Raw genomic sequence first — 21,901 nt, 5'->3', positions numbered from 1 at the left:
AGGCTGAGAGAGGCGATGCGCGCGCGACTTTAGCACCTTGTAGGCTAACTAGGCTTTATACGCGCTAAATTACAGTCGCGCAGGTGTGTGTAAGTATGTATGTGTGTGTGTGTGTGTGTGTGTGTGTGTGTGCAGAACACACTCTCTCACTGTGACTTGCTTGAGAGGTTCACGTGTCCAGGTGAAGTTTATGCGAGCTGCTGGATCACCTGCGCTTCCTCTTCCTCTTCACGCGCTCGCTCAGTTTTCATGTAGGTAATGCAGGCGGGCGGGGGAGTCCTCCTGCAGAACACGACCTACAACCGCACGAACAGATGTGTGTGTGTGTGTGTGTGTGTGTGTGTGTGTGTGTGTGCTGACAGAGAGCACTTAACTGAATGATTTGATTGTTAGGGTTTGATGGAGCAGCCTGTTGAAATAAGTGTAACAGGTGTGAGCGCGCTCTCTCTCATATGCACACCGTGTGTGTGTGTGTGTGTATACGTGTGTATATATTTATAATAATGGAAACTAAAAAGTAATATTTCTTAAAATATGAAAATACTGACACACACACACACACACACACATATATAATATATAATATATGTATATTATATATATGTGTGTGTGTCAGTATTTTCAGATTTTAAGAAATATTACTTTTTAGTTTCCGTTATTTACAGTTTACAAAATACTAAAAAAGGAAAAGGGCCTGAGGCAAAAGTTTGGGCACCCTGCATGGTCAGTACTTAACAATCCTCAGGTACACACCTGTGCCAGCTTGAAACACTTTGTTGCCAGCTAAGAGTCTTTCAGTTCTTGTTTGGGAGACTTCCTCTTCTAGTTCTGTGCGATTCATTGACCATCTTGCATGCATTGCTCTTTTGATAAATATCAGTATATCTATCAATCAATCGCCGTCCATCAATCGCTATCTATCTGTCTATCTATCCGCCTATCTATCTATCTATCTATCTATCTATCTATCTATGTATCTATCTATCTATCTATCTATCTATCTATGTATCTATCTATCTATCTATCTATCTATGTATCTATCTATCTATCTATCTATCTATCTATGTATCTATCTATCTATCTATCTATCTTTCTATCTATATTTATCTATCTATCTATCTATCTATGTATCTATCTATCTATCTATCTTTCTATCTATATTTCTATCTATCTATCTATTTCTGTCTATCTATCTAATATATCTGTCTATCTATCTAATATATATATAAATTGTTTGTGTACTATATGGACAAAAGTATTTGGACATCTACACATTACACCTACAAGAGTTTATTTTTATGATATCCCATTCTAAATCCAGAGGCATTCATATAAAGTTGACCCCCCCTTTGCAGCTGTAACAGTATCCTTAGTTATTGAGTCAGCAGAGCATTGGTGACTTTTATGCACTATGCACCTGCGCCTCAGATTGTAACTTTATGTGCTCTGTCACTTTGTGACTGAGTTGCTGTGGTTCCTAAAGGGTTACACTTTTCAGTAATACCACTTACAGTTGATCGTCAAATATCTAGGAAGGAAGAAAATTCATGAACTGACTTGTGCACCACGCTGGAACTCACTGAGCTCTTAAGAACCACTCATTCTTTGCGGCTTGATTTTGTACACCTGTGTGTGTATATATATATATATATATATATATATATATATATATATATATGTGTGTGTGTGTGTGTGTGTGTGTACATATAGATTGCACAGCTGTGTGTGTGCATGCATTTAAATGAGTAATTAGTAATCCATCTGTAAACCAGATCTTTGCCCTCTACCTGATTTGTGGCATTTGCGGAACGCATGGTCATTGCAGGCAGCAGTGTTCGCTACATGTTTCACACGTCGGATGTGCAGACACTTGACCTGATGTGCTTGTGCTTGATAACTCAAGTGCATGAGCAGTCAACAGCTGAGCAACTCCTATTACTCAACTTTACAGTCCACTGCACTATGGGGTTGGGCAGTATGGTGATCATTATCTTGCCAACGTATGTGACTGTACACTTTTCTGATTAACTGCATGCATCATTACTACAGAGGCCTGTTTAACTGGATGTAGTGCAGTGCAGTGTGTGAAACATAAAAAACATTGTTTATATAGAACATAAAGAATGAACTGATTCTGTTCTTGTCAGTTTCACCTCAGCAGGACAAACGCAAATGATGCATATATGAAATAGGAATCAAACCGGCACCAGATCAATGGCCATTAAGCGAACATTTATTTTATTCAATTAATTGATTAATATAATGACTACCAGTTATTCTAAAGGGGTTGGTGTGTTTGTGTGCTTGATTAAAATTTAACCGTAATAATGAAAACAAAAAGAATATTTAAATGAATATTTTCATCTTCTGTTAAAACAGGTAATCTGTCCATAACAACCCTTTATCAGAAATAGTGAATCAACATTTTAACTGAAATACTTGGGATTATTTGATCACTGGGATTATTACTGCATATGTTATAGGTAATCACAGGCAAATGTATTTTTGCATCACTGTAGTGCAAGGACAATAATTCAGAGGATTCACAGACTGCAGCAACAGGCTGTACTGTTAGCTCAAGCTGTTCTCTCACTGGGACACGGCTATTAAAGTAAACAGAGAAATATGAAACGGCCGAATCACAGAATTAGATAACGTATTGTGCAACTTTGCGTAACGTAACAGCAGCGCTGCAGAAATAACTTTTAACATGGGACGATGAAGGCACAGCAAGTATGGTTATGTTACGCTGCCGTCTTGACAAAGCACTAAGGGATGCTTCAAGTGCTTGTGTGTAACTGTACCACTGTGCTGCTGAGGCGTCTCCACTTTGCAAAGAGCACCACATTGTTGGGTCGCCCAGGGGTGATTATTTTGTAGTTTTTTTTAGCCTCAGCTTGCTCTCCAGAGAAATCTTCTTAATTGATGATGTTCGTTATGTCGACAGGTCACCCCAGCCTTGCAAAAACCATGTATCGCCATAGAGATGCTTCAAAATGACTTGGAAAAAAATCTTCTTACATTGACTTCCATTGAACGTTAAGGGTTTTTTTCCTTCTCCTGTAAAGTTACTCTTTTGGAGATATACAGTGCATCACATACAGCATTTGTAATCAAACAGAAAGGGATCCTTAATGCTAATCTAATGAAAGTTAACTCCCGTATTCCACATTTCATAAACGTTTATCTGAAGACGTTCCATTATTGCAATTTCCATATAAGTGTCCTAAAAAGGATTTTTTCAGTATTACCCACCTCCACTATACCTTATAGGGCTGTTATTTGATATGAAGATATAACTCTATATAAAGGGTAGCATCCCAGTGCTCAACATCACATGATACTGCAGCAATTAAAAACACTAGTTATTATCTGAACACTTTGGATGTGTTGGATTACAGTATAATTAATATATTACTATTCAGTCTTTCTATTGATTATTAATACAGAACTTTTCTAAGCTTATTTTAATAAAATATAGGAAGCTGACAGTGTTGAATTGCCTGGCAGACTGCAGTACTTCAAAGATTTGATACTTTATGCAGCTCTGCTCTTGACTGCTGTAGCTGCAGCTTACTAGACGACAGGCAGAAGGTCATGGCTTCAGAAAAAGACAGATAAGGGTGTATCATTCATTAACCACAATTTAAACAGGGTGTGTACAGTGGATCTGTGTAAACTTACAGTAAGTCCATGTCCGATGAGTCAAGTAGTTATGTGTGCAGTTACGTGTATGATTTAAGATGCATTAATGCTGTGTTTGGAGCATATTTCAATATCTGGGCTACAGTTCTGTCTCTATATGCAGAGTAAGATGTGCACATGGTGGCTATTTTCAGATTTGTGGGTAACCTCCATGAAGCATTTCCACCAAGAAAACATTTTCTGCATACCTCCAGTGTTCAGCTCAGCCTGGAGAGTATTTCTACACACAATAAGTGCTTATTAGCATTGACTTTCTTTACAACAGATTTTTTTCCCCAGCTCTTTTAAAGAGTGTCACAATATGTGCATAATTCAACGACGGAGATGTAAAACAATGTCTTTCTGTTTGGTTTGCTTTGAAATGGTTCATTGTAGAGAAGCTGTGATTTCTTGACAGTGGTGGTGATGGGAACCAGGAGCTGCATTGTATTCAACACAACCCTGTAAACCCTGTCCTCCATTTTTCCATTTATTCTTGTGTGTTGGGAGTAGATGCAGTAGAGTTGGATGTGAAATAGTGCTGCAAGCTCTGGCTGCTGGATTTGTAGCATACAGTCCATTACCATGGATTAGTTTCAGGTACTTTTCCAATACGTAGTCAAAAAGCTCACTACAATAGTAAAGAAAAACATGAGCGTTCTGGATGACAGTTTACAGTATTTTATCTGTAGCTTGTTCACAGGGGCTAACACAGTGGCAGATGCTGTGTGTTGAGGTGGGAGGTCTGCACTGTAGTGCAGTTTTGTTGTATTTTGTTCAGTTTCAGCCTCACTTCCCCAACCCAGTTCTTTAAATCTCACCTTTTGGAGAGAATTTAAAGTTTCGGAGGCTTTCTGAACGAGGTACTGTCTGGACTGGGGGATTAGTCACGCTATTCTATTTTTAAAGGTTGTTTCTGAAGTTTAGTAAATGTATTAGCTCATGCAGACTCTAGCAAGAAAGGAGATTAGCTTGAAAAACAGTAGAGCAGTGATCTCCAACCCTGCTCCTGTTGAGAGCAACTTTCATGCAGACTTTGGATCCAACCCTAATCCACCCCACCTAATCCAACTAATTACTGATTGGTTGAATAGGGTGTGTAAGATTAGGGTTGGAGTTGAAATCTGAGGAAGATGACTCTCCGGGAGGAGGGTTGGGCACCACTGCACTACAGTATTTCTTTTAAGAAGATTTGAAAACCTTTTTTAAAGACATTCAAATGTGGTTCTTTCAAGCCGTCTGTCCAGAGGGCCATTTTGAATGCTTCTCAGCTAGCAGAGAAAGTTCATAGAAATGTTCAGCAATGTTTTTACAAGGTTACAGAAATAATGTTCTGGGAACGGTCTGAAAATGAGTGATGTAATAATTGGTTTATTAATTATTGTAAAACTATTAATTTATTCTATTAACAGTCAGAATATAGTGTTCTTACACGACATTCCCAGTTAGACAAACACTAACATTATGTAATCTAAATGAACTTTCTCAAGAAAATAAAAACTTTAACTCAAACAGAATTACACTAAAATCACACTGATTAATATTTAATGAATGTGTCAAAATGTCAAACTGAAGAATTTAAGCATTTTCTTTAAACATAGAATTTAAGATGTATTGAATTTACACTTCTAAAAAAAAAAATAAAAAAAAACATCTATCACTTTTGGAGTGTGCCTACCAAATATGAGAAGTCTGTATTAAATTGTGGAAATAAACGTTCATTTAACGTTCTAATAACTCAAAATTTCTAGCTGGGTTGCATCACGTGCTGTCTGAAAGAGGAAATTCCATTCCTGCAGTTTAAACTTGACAGCCAGTTCCCACAGAGTGCATCAAAGTCAAGATGAAAAAGGCCTTCACAAATCTCTGCAGAGGTCTGGGAGTTCTCGGTAAAACATATGCACTCCAAAGATACCTCCTGGAAATAAACCAGCTCTCTACCCGCTGTTCCAGTCTCCTGCTGATAAACTATGGGCCGAGTTGTTTTCCTCCGTGCAGATACAGTTACTCTTATCAGGTGGACATGGGTTTTGTGGAGTTTGATTTATCAGGTGTCAGATAGTGTTTTGTCAGTGTTTCTTCTGGAGTGATAAATTGTCTAGAACCATTTTACACATTTTGCTCTGATTAGATCCATGTATCTGGTGAGCATTCACATGTACAGAATCAGCTCGGGCAAAGTTACACTTGTGGTCTTGTCTTCTGCATTGGGGGTTGGGCAATATGATATATGTTATCGTTATCAGAAACAAATGACATCACGGTGCGCTTTGTACGAGTATGCCGTTGGTGGAGTTGCACAAAGTGTTGAGGGTTCAGTACTTCTTTAGTTCTGCAGTTTGAAAAACAAGTTACTGCTCTTGGTTATGATTAGGGCTCGGCAATATGACAATATTTTATCGTATCGTGATCAATTTTGTTTTTGTGAGCCACAGTATGCTTTTCTAAGCACATAGAGGATCGTTAGTGCTAAATAAACACTGATCAACTGCAGGTTTCTTTACAAACCATGTAGATGATTTTTAATTAGATGAAGAGCAGCAGATGTTACATAAACACCACTGTACTCAGTACTGGAGAGCATCTAATTAGTCTGTGGTTACATGTATCGTGATAAATATTGTGTATTGTGAGTATTGTGTTGTGTAAGTATTTTTACCATATCACCCAGACCTAGTTGTAATTTCGCATGAGTGACATTGTATCTTGCTGCATTTGGGAATTGTATCAATTAAAAAAAGAGATGGGGGTGGATCTGACATTCATTAAGCTGTACAGGTATGATTTGCTTTTATTTGCACAGTAATGAATCATACTACACATATAAAAAATATCAAAATAATAATAGTTGTAAGCAGTAGTACTATGGCATTCGCAATAATGTTGCCCTATACAGCTTTCTGCCTCATTGTCTAGTGTAAATCCTGTTAAGCCATATAACTTCTCTTTATATTTAATGTGATGTGCTTGTTGACATAAATGTTTTTTTTTTATATTTTATTTGTAGTCATAGTATGAAAATGTCTGTATGGTCATTATATCAAAATCATAATATGAAAGTTATGTTGAAAATGAACATGAATTTTGTTTGAAAACATTTCCTGTATGGGATTTGTTCAGTTATTTTTTACATCGAAAATGTTTATTTTACACCCTTAATGTCAGCCCAAAATGCCCAATATCTTGATTATTTTTGCAGAGCTTATTATTTTTTTGTAATGATTATTATTAATATTATCATTATTATATACTTCTTATAAATCATTGTACTTTTACTAAAGGCTTTTCTTTTTAAAATATAGCATAACTGTTCTGATGGGTGTCATGCATTGCTGCATAACATTGCTGTTGTTGTGCTTTGGTCAGTTCCATGAACAGAATCATAGTTCTGAATACATGAGATCTGATAATCATGAACAGAACTGCTGTACCCAGGATGAACTAATCCAGCTTACTCTAGTGCTTAATAATCGGCCTAGAATGAGGGCATATTTGGTAGATGTCATCTATTTAAAAGCACTAACAGCATTTGTTCATGTAGCTCATACTCAGGCCATTCTCCTAATGCGGGAAGACTCTCAGATATGACAAGCATGACAGTGTTTTTGCTGTGCAGTTTTAAGAGTCGGGAAGACTCTCCGAACTGTCAGAACACATTTTCTTGCCTCTTCAATCTGGACAGGCTTAATTCTCTGTGAAACAACAGTGGCAGTAGCTAGGATCCAGTAATGGAATTGTGAGAGACTAGATGATCAAACATGGGAACGTGGGAACAGTTGATTTATCTCTTTACTTTTAAACAATATAAAGTTTCATTGTTTTAAAGCATTTGAGAAGAAACATGTGGAGGTCTGAGAAGTCAAACAGTGCTGTAGAATTAGAATGACTTGCCCCTACAAAACTGTAGAGATGAGTAACATGACGATATATCGTGGTTGTTGGGATTTAAATGTTAAAATTAATGTTTTTCTGAGCATATTGTGGATAATAGTCAACACTGACCAGAGGAATATGTCATTATAAAGAGCATACTTAGTCCTAATTAACCCTTTATGTAATTACTGTCACCATTAGCATCAATTTCACCAACCTTAAAACTGACCCCTGTGGGACCCCTGTTTAATATTGCAGACAAAACGTGCTAAACTAAATAGTTGATATGGGTTCTGCACTAATAATTGAATAGAGAACCTAGCGGTTTACGTGATAAGGACCTATGACTCGTAGAAAAAAATAGACTGAAATGCATTTAAAAATTGTGATATTTTGGAAAGGTCAGCGGAGAGGTTACCACCCAATTATACACCGTAACCAACCGTAAAAATGTAAAACACTGGTGTAACATGTGGAATAGCTGAAAACCACATGGGCTTATTTCCTGAAATTCATGTATGCTTTTGTCTGTGAGGTTTCTGTAGTTATTAGAGTGAGAAACTAAAATGTGTGCAAACTTGCAGGCCTTTAGGATTTAAGGGGTTAAATAGGTGGATTGCAGCAAATTTTGAAAGCATATTATTGTACTAAGAGCTTTTGACAACAGGTTTTAAAATCCATCAACACAGAACTGTGTTTTGTGTGTCATCAGTTTCGTGATGCATATTATGTAGCGTGAAAATATCATCTTTTATTGTGATCTTATCATTTTGGCGTATTGCCAAGCTGTCCTTCACGCTGTGTATCCTCGTCATGGGTACACAGCGTGAGTATTTACGTCAGTGGAGTAAACGGGAATTACACTCCCCAACTGATAAGGGAGCACATGTAGAAACATGTCAATTCTTGGTTAGTTATTCTGCCTTTCATAACATTAAAAAAAGAAAAATTCAGTAGCATTGGTGTAGCTTCTTTGTGTATTTTTTTTTTGACAAGATCGCAGTCCTTGATAGCTAGCAGATCAGCTACTCTACTGTTTCTTAGCCAAATAGCTGTAAACCTTGTCAATGGTTGTTATACAAAAAATATGCATGAGTAAGTCAATAACAGATTGCAATATTGGATCTGAAAATACTGTTTGTTATTTAAAACAATATTTTAAACAATTATTTACCGCTTGCACCTTCAGATTCCTACCAATATGCATTCATGTGCTAGTTATAAGGCCTCCTCCCCCCAATGACCTTTATTGGAAAATAGAGCCCTCTGTTCTAATCACATCTCCTAAAAAGGGCTGAAAAGAAATGGTGTTTTGCTTTAGGGATCCTTTACTAATGACCCATGAGCTCCTGGTAAATCCAATTATGATCTGCAAAGCCACTGGGTGCTGCTCTTTGGCAGAGGTGGTAAACAGCCCTGACAGCTCATTTTCACCCAGGCGTTTTCCTCCACTTAACAAGCAGAGATGCCAAATACTGCTCCATTTATCAGACTTGCTGTGACAGTCTCCTTGGGGGAGCTGCCAGACAGAAAAGGAGAAAGGGTCAGGTCATTGGCTCAGCTAGCTGCAGCAGGACGCTGGTCAACGTTGAGCTACAATCTCCCCTCCATGTCTCCTTCACCTTTCTTCACGCACCAGAAAGCAATGGCCGGCAAAGCACTCAGAGGCGAGTGCTGAATGACCGTCACTACAAATTCCTGCTTCCTACTAACAAGAGCTTGAGGGATCGAGCACATCACTGCCGTTGTGTAACAGGCTTTCAGGCTTTCTTACTTCAAGACAAACATGGTGCGTAATGCATTCTGGGATATTTGGCTGTGGCAAGTCCACACAAGTCACAGCCTGATGCATCCTCGATAACACGGGCGGAACAAGAGCACATCCAGGCTTTCTGATTGTACAGTAGCAGGTACTGGAGCAGTACTCGACGTTTCACAAGTCTACAAGAACACAAGAACGCAGGTTGAAAATGGGCCTGTGTCACCGCTGCTATGTTTATGCCACTTTTCTCTGTTATGGAGCTTCAAAAAAAAAAGAAATTAATGGATGGAACCTCTTGCGGAAATTGGGTAGAAAAGGTTAGGGTAAAAGTTACGTCAAGGTTTCGGTGTAATGTTAGTAGATCATTTTTAAGGTTAGGTGTAAATTAGCAAAAAAATAAAATCTTAGTAAAAAAAAAAACAAACAAGCCGTCCCTAAAGGTCGCTGCAATGCAGAGAATCTTTAAAGGGGGAACCTCAGCATTTTGGGATGTTACATGGGTCCTACACTTAAACCGTGACTGGTTCTTTTCAAATTCACTGTTGTGGTGTAGAGAGGCAAAATAGCTAAATATATGGTGCTGTCCAAATACTTCTAGACCAGACTGTAACCCATGTCCGACTGAATGTGACTCATAGTATTTCAAGACTGCCTTTTTTGCTGTAAAATTGTAGGCAAATGGCGCAGTCCAGTACATGATTTTGTATGTATCATGCTCTCGTATGCTACCGTAATGTCAGGTCCCATGTCCTGCAGGATATAACAGGATATATGAAGTGTATAGGAACTTTCTTGGTGAGTTTGCCGGTCAGAGCTTTTTTTAAACTTTAATTACCATGAAATCCCAGGAACATTTAACATGATTTTTGTCATGCAAAGCCTGGATGAACTCGCAGTGTGAAGCCCTTACATCATACCACCCAGAATGCAGTCATCCCTGCTTTCAGAGACTGTTTAAGTGGGTAGGTTGTTCCTGAGTGTTTTTCAGAGTGCCAGCACGTTCCTCCTATATGTTCGCTCCCCCACGGCATGCGTCTTGATGGCTGGGATTTCCATGTCTAATTCTGGAGCCTCACTCTTGACCCTAATGTTTCCTGGTGTGTGTATCCTGCACTTGCTAAAGAGCACTGGTATTCTAACTCTGGAGAGCTGCCAGGAAAAACAAGCCCGGCACCCAGAGACGGATAGGCCAGACATGTAGCGTGTGAGTGAGGGCCTCTGTCACACTCTCTTACTTCAGCAAGGTTGTAATGAGGCAACTGGGCTCTCTATTACATGCACTGACTTTCATAATCACTGGCAAAATCCCACTGGCGCTGTGCCGTATTGTATAAGATCATTATATAATATTTGAAGTATAGCTCACTGAAAGGTAATGAAGACGGACGATTATACAGAAGCTCTCTTAAAGAGACCCATTAATGTCCGTATAGATCTCTGGATTATTTCATTATGCAGTTGCTGCATTTAAGTAGGGGTTAAGGATATAAAAGGCTTCTTGTCATAGGGAATGATGATATCAGTCTAATGCTTAATATGGGAATGATACGGATTCATGTCATATGACTGGTTATAGACCTGTAGCTGCTGTAACTGTAGGTCCTCTAAAAAAAAACTGAAGACACTGATGGGACAAGCAGTTGGAATCCACAAGGCTGAATATTTACTCTTTGACGTTAACATAGTGACCCAACACCATTGTTTATGTTTGCCTTTGCTGGACACAGCTGTGGATTTCTCAGTGCGAGCACAGTGTCATACAGTGATTTATGTTGTTTAGCTCTTGTGTCGAGTGTAGGATCAGGGATCAGGGATTCATTATTTCATATCTTTGTGGACTGGGAGTGTACACGCAGCGTTGATGTCAACATCACCTGTGTGAAAAGCCAGTTTTATGAGGGTACTTACAGTAACCGAAACACAGAAAACAGGAATGCAGCCAGAGATCAGCTTTACGAAATTTACCACTTATCCCAGAAGGGGTCAGTCAGCCAAGGCTTGTTTGTTTTTTTTGTTGTTGTTGTTTTTTTGCATTGGAGCTACGAGGCTAATATAGTGAGCCAATATAGTAAGCTATATAGATACTATATGGACAAAATTATTGGGACACTTGCTCATTCATTGTTTATCCTGCTTTTGTTGTTGGAGTAACTCTCCACTATTCAGGGGGGAAGGCTTTCTACTAGGTTTTAGTGCATTGCTGTGAGAATTTGCTTGCATTCAGCGACAAGAGCGTTAGTGAGGTCAGGATGTTGGGTGATCACAACTTCAACTTATCCCAAAAGTATTGGATGAAGCACCATCATTCAGCAGTTCCGCTGATCCACAGCTCAGTGCTGGTGGGCTTTATACCCCTCTAGCCTACGCCGGGCGTTGGGCAGGGTGTCCTACTCTGTTGACAGTACTTCTCTGCAGGGACTAGATCAGTTGTGTTCAGGTGTGCGAGTTGTGTGAGTATGTGCATTGGCTCATCGATGTCAGCAAAGGGTGCAACTTCATTAGAAGGGGTGTCCACAAACATTTGGTAGATATACATATAGTGGGGGTGTAATGAGTCACATTTGTGGCATTTTTTATGATGCAGCTAAAACTAAGTAGAGACTAAACATGTGTCTTTATGCTAATATCTTCATTTTTTTCCGTTTTAGAGTGTTCATCATCTATATTAGATTTGTTTTATTGTGTCCCAGTCTAAGGCTCCAAGCTGACACACCTTCCTAGTCTGTGTTTATTCATTAACCTCTGAAATGACTGCTAGTTTGTCAAATCCGCCAGCTGCAATCTGTGTCAATTGCTATAAGATAGCCTCTTATATCAGTAGTGTGCAGCTGCCTTGCCCTGCTGAGCTGAACCACGTGTATATATCTTTCTATATATCTATATCTATATATCTTTGCCTTTTTAACCTAATTTGCCCACCATGTTTCGGGTAACTCACCAAGCTTGTCGCTTAATCTCAGCATAGCATTTCTACCATAAACTGAAACATTACTTTGCAGTAGGGCTGGGCGATACACAATATTTATGATGATACATGTAATCACAGACTAAAAACATCAGTAGGGACAGATTCTTAAAAAACTGCTGTTCAGATCCTCTCCCGTACTGAATACAGTGATTTTTATTCGACATCTAATTAAACCAGTCTAATTACACTGTTAGTAATGAAACCTGCAGCTACTCACTAACAGTATCCTCAATATGCTTAGAAAAACATATTGTTATTACGATAAAAAAAAATGTATCACAATACGATAAAATATTGTCATATTTCCCAGCTCTACTTTGCAGTATTACACCGTAGTAACTTGGGGTGTAAAAGTATTGATAAATCATATATCAGTATTGCGACATTATATTTAGCATTCATTGGTTCAATTTTGGGTTGTGTTTAAACCCTGACTGCTAGATAGCAGTGTTGTACTCGTCTTCACATCCCAGTGTTCCTTTATGCCTATATGGTGATGTTTTTTTATTTGTGTTTTCCACGACAGTTTTCCAAGATATTTGATCCAAACAAATAGCGAAATATCATCTTGCTTACAGTATAGCAATAAATTTAATTGTGACTTTACTGCCAGGTTCTTGCCAATCCACAGCTCTAGTAGTAACATGGCTATTTAAAAAACAACATGAAACTGAATACCATGCTGAAAAAAGCGTCCTGGCCAGATCAAGCTGGCTCTTGAGAATAGAATATGTTTTCATTTGGTCAACCAGCTCAACACGTTAGCTTACCAGCACAGGTTTTTGTTTTGTTTTGTTTTGTTTTTACCTGGATGACAAGCTTGACTATTAAAGAGCAGCTTCTACCTTCTAACAGCTTCATTTTGGAATCATATTTTTTGTGTTTCAGGATCAACATATGTAACGTGTGCCTTCTCCATTCACATTTGCAGTATACATTTGGATATGTGTTTATTATCAAGTCCATTTTTTTGCAAGTCCATTGTTGGGATTGCAAAGGTCCTTCACTTTTTTCTTGGCCTTGGTCCAGATGGTCTGCAGGTCAGGGAGCTGTGTTGGGAGGATTCGCGATCGGTCAACCTTCTGGAGAGCCTGTCTGTTTTGTTTGGTGCAGTTTGTTCCCATAACAGACGATGTGTTTTTTTTGCAAGAAAAGTGAATCAGATCATCGCTTTAAACATAGCTGTAAAGTGGTGTGCTAAATAGTGCTGTTGTATGTTGAGCTACTAGCTTGTATAAACAAGATTTCTCACTCTGCCTTTATCCCTCGTAATGGAGTAGAGAGGAGCCTGACTCCAGCTTGACGGGTTTTGTTATGCAACTTCAGATAATACTCCTCTGTTTCTGTCTCAGGGAAACGTCCGTCTGTGGGATTGGTCGACTGGCTGAGCCCTTTTACTGATTTGCCTCTATGGCTCGGTAATTGCTTTTCAACTGTGCTGCCAAAGTCAGTTGCCAGTATGTCTGTGTATCTGGAAGCGCAATCACTGTCACCAGATTGAAAGACGAACACAGAGAGCTCTTGTAAGCATCCTCTTTGCTGATCGATAGTCTGCGTTCAGACGCTACATGGAGGAAGCCATGTGTCTTAGAGCAGTTATTGGATTTTTAAAAATCAAATCAAAGTTTATTTGTCACATACACAGTCATACATGGTACAGCTAGCAGTGAAATGCTTTTACGACTGTCTGATCACATGAAAAACAAGATAAAAGACAGGATGAATAAAATAACGAGAACACAGAATAATCATATATACAGATAAGCAATAAAATAAATACACACTCATGAATCATTTTTAAGAATAGAAGAGATCAGTTGGTGTGCAGTGTTGGAGATACAGATATGGCATGCAGAGAGTATCAGCTGCAGTGTGCCAAATGTGCAAAATCAATGCTGTGCAGTTTGAGTAGGAGGTAATGGCAAATATATGCAATATGTTTTATTTATAAATGTAAAATGTCCTATGCAGCTAATATGTGTGTAAGTACATCTAATGATTGTCCTGGTTGATGGCCTGAATAGTCTGCCAGAATACGCTCCTCCACATTCTCTCGTGCGTTGCTGCCTCTTCCGGCAGCAAAATCACTGCCCCGACCAGAGAGAAGAGTCCATTGTTGGGATTGCAGAGGTCCTTCACTTTTTTCTTGGCCTTGGTCCAGATGGTCTGCAGGTCAGGGAGCTGTGTTGGGAGGATTCGCGATCGGTCAACCTTCTGGAGAGCCTGTCTGTTTTGTTTGGTGCAGTTTGTTCCCATAACAGACGATGTGTGTGATCTGTGGTGTCTTTTATGCCCCTTCTGCCTGGCCCACACTACAGGGTAAAAGGGGGTTGATTTTAGATTCAACACTGTGGCTGGTTTCCCTTCCGCTTTGTTATGTTACAACTAGACGTTTTAAATGCATATAGCCTTCTTTTAAAGATCAGGGACGTCAGTGATCAGGCGGAGGCATTGGATGCAGGTTTAGATTTGAATAATATTTCATTAACTGATATTTGAGGATATATATGTTGAACTCCAGAAGAGCGGAGTCTGAGCTGGACTTCATGTAGTCATTTTACAGCATATAAAAGAAATTGGTGTAGAAATGAATGTTCTATGTCCATGTAAAGATCATCCACATAGATTTAGTCCCAATTTCTTTCTTTATGTTCAGAACTGTATCGGCACTGGTACGGCCAGTTCCCCTATCCATGCATCCATATAACTAATATATCCCTTTCTTCCAAGCGTTTCTCATTTGGCAACTTTCATAGCAGCTACTCTCAAACAAAACTAGGCACCTGTAGGTGTATCGGAGTAGAGTGGGCAGGGCAGGAGAGGGGTATATGCTGTGAACACGTACAATAGCTTGTTTACTTCGTAAGAGCACTGATGAGTTGACGCCACTTAAGAGTACCTCTATCAGAGCAAGGTCCGGAGCTCTAGTCTCATACTAGAAAAATAGTCGTTTATTGTTACACCTCTGCTTAAAGCTACACTATGGAAATTTGGCATTTCTTGCTCTTGGGCTCCCTCTACAGTAGGGAAGTGTGATTTGCGCCTTTACCCGCCTCTAAAGGGTGTTTTTCTGGATGTGCTAAGAGATACAGAACTCTCTGAAAGTGAAAGAAGCTCGTGGACTGACATGGTGCATTAATATTACTGGATGTTTCACAAATGTGACTGGGGTTACGGAGCACTACACAGTTCTTGTGAGCGTTATCCTGCCCCCTTCACCAGTTAGCAGCATGCTGAGTCTGAAATGAGTCTACAACAGCTACACTACTTCTCTCTTTAACAGGTCAGCGGAGCATCACAATGATCACAGACCTACTAATTTAAAGTAAAAATGCTATGCAGTGCTGCTTTAATAGCTTTAATTTCTACCTTCATTTTACAACACCCATGCCTATAAAAAAGGAGCATGAGCACTGCCCCTTGTGCTCACAGTTGGCTTTGTCTTATGGCTTCCTACTGTGACAGTGCATGCAGGAGCATGTTCCCATCTGAGAAGGAAAAGGAGTGTGTAAAAATATGACCTATGCGAGTGTGTGTTCACTCTTTCACATTTTGCTGTGTAATTGACACACTACAGGCTGTACCAACTACCTCAGGAGGGTCTATATAGGCATAAGCTTCTCAACGAAGATTGAAGTGATGCGTCTGTTGTGCAGGACGTGCGGAATTATAGAATATAGCCTAAACTGGAATTTTCTTAAAAGCGATCTGCAGGCTGAAAAGTGACCTCTGTCACGTCCAGTCTGGTGCCTTGGGGCATGCTGCAGTAATGTGATTTTACAATTACGGCTGATATTGGCACACCCGACTCAGAAAGTGGATTCTATCTGGGTATTGTAAGAGAACAATCAAAGCAATTAAGTTTGGGTTAGACTTTAAATACCACGACAAATTTAGCTGCACATTGACCATCGACTGACTTTTGTTACCAGGTAGAGCTGGTAACAACTGGTGTGTTTTGAGGTGGTAATGCATGAATCTGAGCTAAACCCTTCATAAAGGTTCCTAAGTGGTTCTGGACTTGCACATAGGGTTCTATGATGAGGATGTTTTTTGCTTTTTGAAAGGTTCTTCACACTCCCACACATCACAGTATGACAGTATTTTGCCAGTGTTGCTATAAATTGTATGAAAGTAGGCCTTACTGAGTGTATATTCAGTACTAATCCGAATACTAACCTACGTGTTTCATGTTACAGAGAGCATACTTGGTCCTTTTTCACCCGCCCTACTTTACCACCAATTGATGTCACTGCCATAGGTCATAAAACAATTTTTTAAGAATTCCATATGTACGGTTGTGGTAGGATGTTTACACACACTTATTACGGACATGATGTTTGTGTCATCTGACTGTTATACTTTCCTTCAGAAGGCCTTTTCTTTATCCATGTGGTTCAGTTGCTAACTTCAGTCAGGTTGAAGGTGTTGGAGATTGGATTTTGGAGATTCTTGGGGCTTCTTTCTTGGAAAGCATTCTCTCAGTCTCTCAGTAATGTAAAACTATAGGCATGGTCATTGGGGTACCAGCAGCTTACAGTTCATGGCTGGCCTGTGCCTTTATGGTTCTGAAATACATATACAATGTGTATATCGGCACATGTCTAGCATCAAAGCCTTCCCAGTCTGTCTGGGTCTAAGCTGCTAATACGAGCCTCTGTGACCTCTGTAGTGACTTTAGCTTCATGTTAGCCTTGTCCACCTCTGTTCACACTAAGTCGATAACATCAAGTCTTAAGTGGCTCTTGTTTTTCCTTTTGGTGTAAAGAGGAATGCCGTAGGAAACATGTCTGACACAGCAAGCATGACCTACAGACGTGTTTGCTGAGAGGAGGCTGTGTGAGTTTGCATCTGTTTGGAATTCTAAGATAAGCCTGTTATGCCTGTTATGTCACCTTTTGTTCTCGCTGAATTTGCGAGAGGCAGTTCAGACCATTCTTAAAGCTTGTCCTCGCCCAGCGCCCGCATCTTCCATTTGCTGTTGCCACGGAAACATCTGCCTGCCCCTGCACACTTACTTTATAGCAAATAGCCACTCTGCCCTGACACCAACCAAGGAAGGAAAACAAGATTTGTTGCCCTGGTGCACTTTCACAGAGCGGTGAGGCTGCAGCAGTTCGTGCAGTGTATTCTTCCCATCTGCCTGTACCTGGGTGAACCTGATCTCATGAAGAATTCATGGCTGTGGTACTAAGTGTTGATATTTTCATATGAAAGATGTTTAGCCTGAGCAGCAGATCATAGAGAATTTCATTCCTTATTGTATTTCTGAGTGAAACCCAGCATCAGGAAGGGTCTCTGAGCTAGCTGAATGTTTCCACACTGTGATAGGTGGGAGTGGTGGAAAAGGGCTGGTGAATCTGAGGAGAAACAGGATATTGTGTTGATTATTGAGACACGTTCATGTCATTTTGATGAAATGTTACAAAAAGAGGTCAATTTCACTTTTTAAATATGACATGATCACTTGTGCTTAAGCTATTAATGTCAGAGAACTAAGTTTAGTACAATGAGGACAGATGCCACAGAACCTCTGATTAGTTTAAAGTAGGAACACACTGATTTGGGAATTGTGGCTGATAGCCATATCCAGTATTATTCTAGTATGTTTATATGAACTGATTCTGATACAGACATTTATGAGTAGCATTACATTAAAAAATTATTTTCCTCCACTATTGATTCGGTCTTTGTCGCCATCTTGAAGGGTTGTCGGTCACCTGGCGGTCAACTTAGAAACTCGGGTATCAATAATATTTTTATAATTTCTAGCTAGTAATTACACCTTTAGGTGTAATTTCAACCTGAAAACTCATGTTTACCATAATTCCGACAAAGGCAGTTACATGAAGGCACCCTAAACTGCAGAACTGTTCACCGCTCTGATCTTTGTCCTCGTAAACTGAACAAATCCCAAATAAGAAAAAAAGATTTTTAGAATACATTTCTTCTGAAGAATAATTGTTGAATGAGGCCCAATGATCTCTCAATGATGACGATTGATTAATAACTTGATTGTGAATAGTAACTAGGAGTAATATCGTCACTCTCACACAATACCTTTCACTTCCATTAAAGATAAAATGCTTGTTTCTTCTTCTGTAAAGTTACCCTTCTGGAGGTGCAAGGTTTTTGCGTGACCACAGCGAAGTATGTGTGTATTAATAGGTTAAAATGAGCTAGAACCAATCAAGAGAAAAGAGGCAATGCTTGAATTTTAGTTTGACCTTAAGATTTTGCATTTGTCTTGCCTTCAATAGTAGAGCTGCTGATAAATGGCTCACTCCTCAGTGTTTTTGACCGATTACATGCGAATTGGAGGAATCATCTGTGTATGGTGTGTTGCGTGGTGTTGTTTTCCCACCCTTTGGCCTGCTTTTTCTCCTTCTTTCCAGTTTGCTTGTCTGTTGCAGTTTCACAACGAGATGTTTGCCTGCATTGAGAGCAGGAAGGTTGCCTGTCTTCCAATTATTGAATAAAAGTCACTGCAATTAGGTCAGCTTCTGCCTCAGGTGTACCGCGCGCGCGAGAGAGAGCAAGAGCGAGAGTGAGTTGGGGTGAGAGGGAGAGGGTGGGAGGGAGAGAGAAATCAATGCTGTGAGAACAGCTCTTTGATCACCACAAATACTCTTCAAAGGAACCCTAACCTTTTCCCGGGGGTTATGGCAATCCCATTGGCTTGATTCACCGTGGCAGAGATTAATCCAGTATAAGCTCTAAAGCTACACTGTCTGTGTGTACTGTAGCCTTTTCACTGGCTGAAAAGGGACCAGTCTAAACAGTGCATACTAGCTGGATATCTAGGTACATGCCTGTAGACAAACACTCATTTATCTCGCCGCATCACTTTCAGAAGCCAAATACCTCTCTAGAAACTTCATAGAGAGACGGGTTTTGCACAAAGAGGGTACAGCGTATGAACCGTTATTACAGCAACTATGAATCTACAACAAAATACACTCAACATAAAATATATCCCAGAGTCTTTGATGAAAGAAGTATCATTTGGTTTCTCTGTATCATGGAGCCATTATGAAGAAGACCTTGGCTTTCTGTCTTGGATCAAAGGCATCGCTGCTGTAAAAGCTTTCAGCATAAGCAAAAGACCAAAGTCAACCTGTCTCGAATGGAGAGTGCAGGAAAAGCTTGTGCGTAACTGCAGCAGATGAAGGAAACTGGGCTACATCTCATCAGGACCAATAGTGGATTCAGCACTGCAATGGCAAAAATGCTTAAACCAATATGTACGCTGGTGGAAGTCCAGCTTTGAGACTCTGTGTTTATGGCGAAAGGTCGTTGTGCGTTTGCACAGATGTGGGCTCCTGCTGAGAGACGGGAGTATGGAGCAAGGCAAAGAACATATTCATAAAACACAGGCTGTTGTTCTGCACAGACGCTGGCTGACTGTTTACTTTTACGTCTTATGTTGGATGAAAAGACCACCATGACCTAACCAGTTGTAGCGTTTGTTGGCTTCGCTGCTTTGTTTGTTACAGTTATATCTAGAATCTAGCAGAAGCAGTTTAAGTATCCTATCTCTCAATAGAGCACTGGTGTCGCGCCATGCCCATATTAGGAACTCTATCTTGGTCGGAGAAACGATCAGGCTCTAATTGCCCCTGCGGTTTGTCTGAATGCATTTCAGAGTCAGAGTCGAACCCATGTTAGGATCGTTGGGTTAAAGCTCCCTGTAGTAAACCAAAATTATCCAAAGATTAGCATAGGCTGCAGCCCAGTTCTACATACATACTATATACTAATACTACAAGTGCAGGTTTGGCAGGTTAGTACTCAAAAAATTAACATGCACTGTATGTCCAAATGTTCTGTGGACACCCTTTATAATGAAGCCATTTAGCTAGCTGCAAATACACACATATACAGCTTGTCTAGGCCCTGTAGAGAAGTATTGCCAATAGAATAGGACTCTCTGGAGCAGATAAACATGAACCTATTGGCACTATGCCTCCTAATATCAGGCATGGCCTAGGGGGCTATATAGCTCTTCAGTGAATTACGCAAGTAGTCCAAATTATTCTACCTGTACGTGGCTTCTGTACCACCTCAACCTGCGTGATTTTAAAACTGAAAAATGATCAAATACAATATAAATATTAGATTTATCATTTAATTTGATGAAAGTATTAAATGCTCATTCTGACAAAAACTGCACAAGCTGACTTCTAAACGTTTAGATGAGAAGGACTCAGCTGCTGCTGAAGGTTTTTCTCTCCATGGTTTTGGATCTGTAGCTCACTCACAAAGCTAGTCTTTGCTGAGCTAGAACAGAACAGAGAGGTTCTGCCGTGTTTGGACTTGTAGTCAGCAGGACTATCTAGCTATATGTAGATAAGTTAGCTAGCACCCTCAACACTACAGCACAGTCCGTTCCCTCTAACCGAGGCTCAGATCACACAGGTTTAGAGGGTAAAGCAGCATAGCTGATAATGATGTGGAACCAAAGCTGTTAGTCCTTAGCAAGTAAAATTTGCATTTGTTTGGAATTGTGGGAATTCTAGTGGATTTAGGAGTATTACTATGGTAATGATAGTTAGGCTGTCTCTTCCCTGCCCCCTTCTCCTTGTGTGTGTGTGTGTGTGTGTCTTTCTCTATCTCTCTCTTATTTAAATGGATGAAATCATGGTGGATCAGACTAGGCCGGTGTGTTGGCGTTGTTGGACAGTTGTGGGGTATGTGTATGGATACACATCAAACTTGATAACTTGCTTTTCACACTAATAGGCTGTAGCAGCTACATCAGGAGGGGCTGCTTATTAATTGCTGGACTGTCTGTTCAAAAATAAAAACATTCTGGACTTTTGGGTAGATTTTGGGTAGATGCTGTTTCTTTCTTTCTATCTCATACCAATGGCGGGATCACAGATAACGCACTGATGATTACTGACAACTTCTTTGGTTGCAACATCCCTGGGATGTGAACTGAATGCTTAGACAACAGTGCAACTGAGGGACACAGCTGAGTTCGCTCGTTTAACTGTATGACAGTAATTCAGACTTCTGGAAAATTCACAGAAGCTGAACAATAAAAGTCGTGACTAATCTTAATCCTTTCACAAGGACGGTCACACCCATGGGATCTGAATGCTCAGCTTTGAAAGTGACACAGCAGTCAGCTTGAATTTTACAGATTCATCAAATCTGCCTACTGATTAGTATGTCCACAATATACAACACATCCCAAAAATGCAGAAATTTTGCATTGCACTTTAAATGGTGTAAGTCACAGAAAAGGAAATCGCTTTGGGCATACCATTACAGGTAGCCCAAACGTACCTGCGAAAGAGTCTATAAATGCGAGGGCAGGGTCTATCTAAATCTATGATATGTACTCTAGGTTCTTTAAGGAGAATGGTTGATTTAATTGAACCTGACTGATAAAAATATGTATTTTCACCCCAAGGATGACAAAAGGCAAAAATTAATGATTTTATGTATTTAATATAATGTATATTGTTTTCTGTGGTATTAACAGAACAAGAATATCTGTGAAATTTCTGAAATGAAACTTTTTAATGTTTAAATAAAAAAAAACTAATGTGAATATCTAACAAAAAGAACTATCGAGATAAATCAATAAAATTAAAATTAAACAA

General features: G+C 39.6%; 1 protein-coding gene across 1 annotated transcript in view; it reads left to right on the top strand.

The window, feature by feature from the left end:
• Positions 1-21,901, top strand: part of mao (monoamine oxidase) — a 49,614-nt gene that overhangs the window by 242 nt on the left and 27,471 nt on the right. The gene's annotated exons all lie outside the window — the stretch shown is intronic.

The sequence above is a fragment of the Salminus brasiliensis genome, chromosome 8 (assembly GCF_030463535.1).
Source record: "Salminus brasiliensis chromosome 8, fSalBra1.hap2, whole genome shotgun sequence".
Classification (NCBI taxonomy): Eukaryota; Metazoa; Chordata; class Actinopteri; order Characiformes; family Bryconidae; genus Salminus; species Salminus brasiliensis.
Note: the sequence above shows the minus strand (reverse complement) of the source record. Positions and strands in the feature narration are given on the sequence as shown.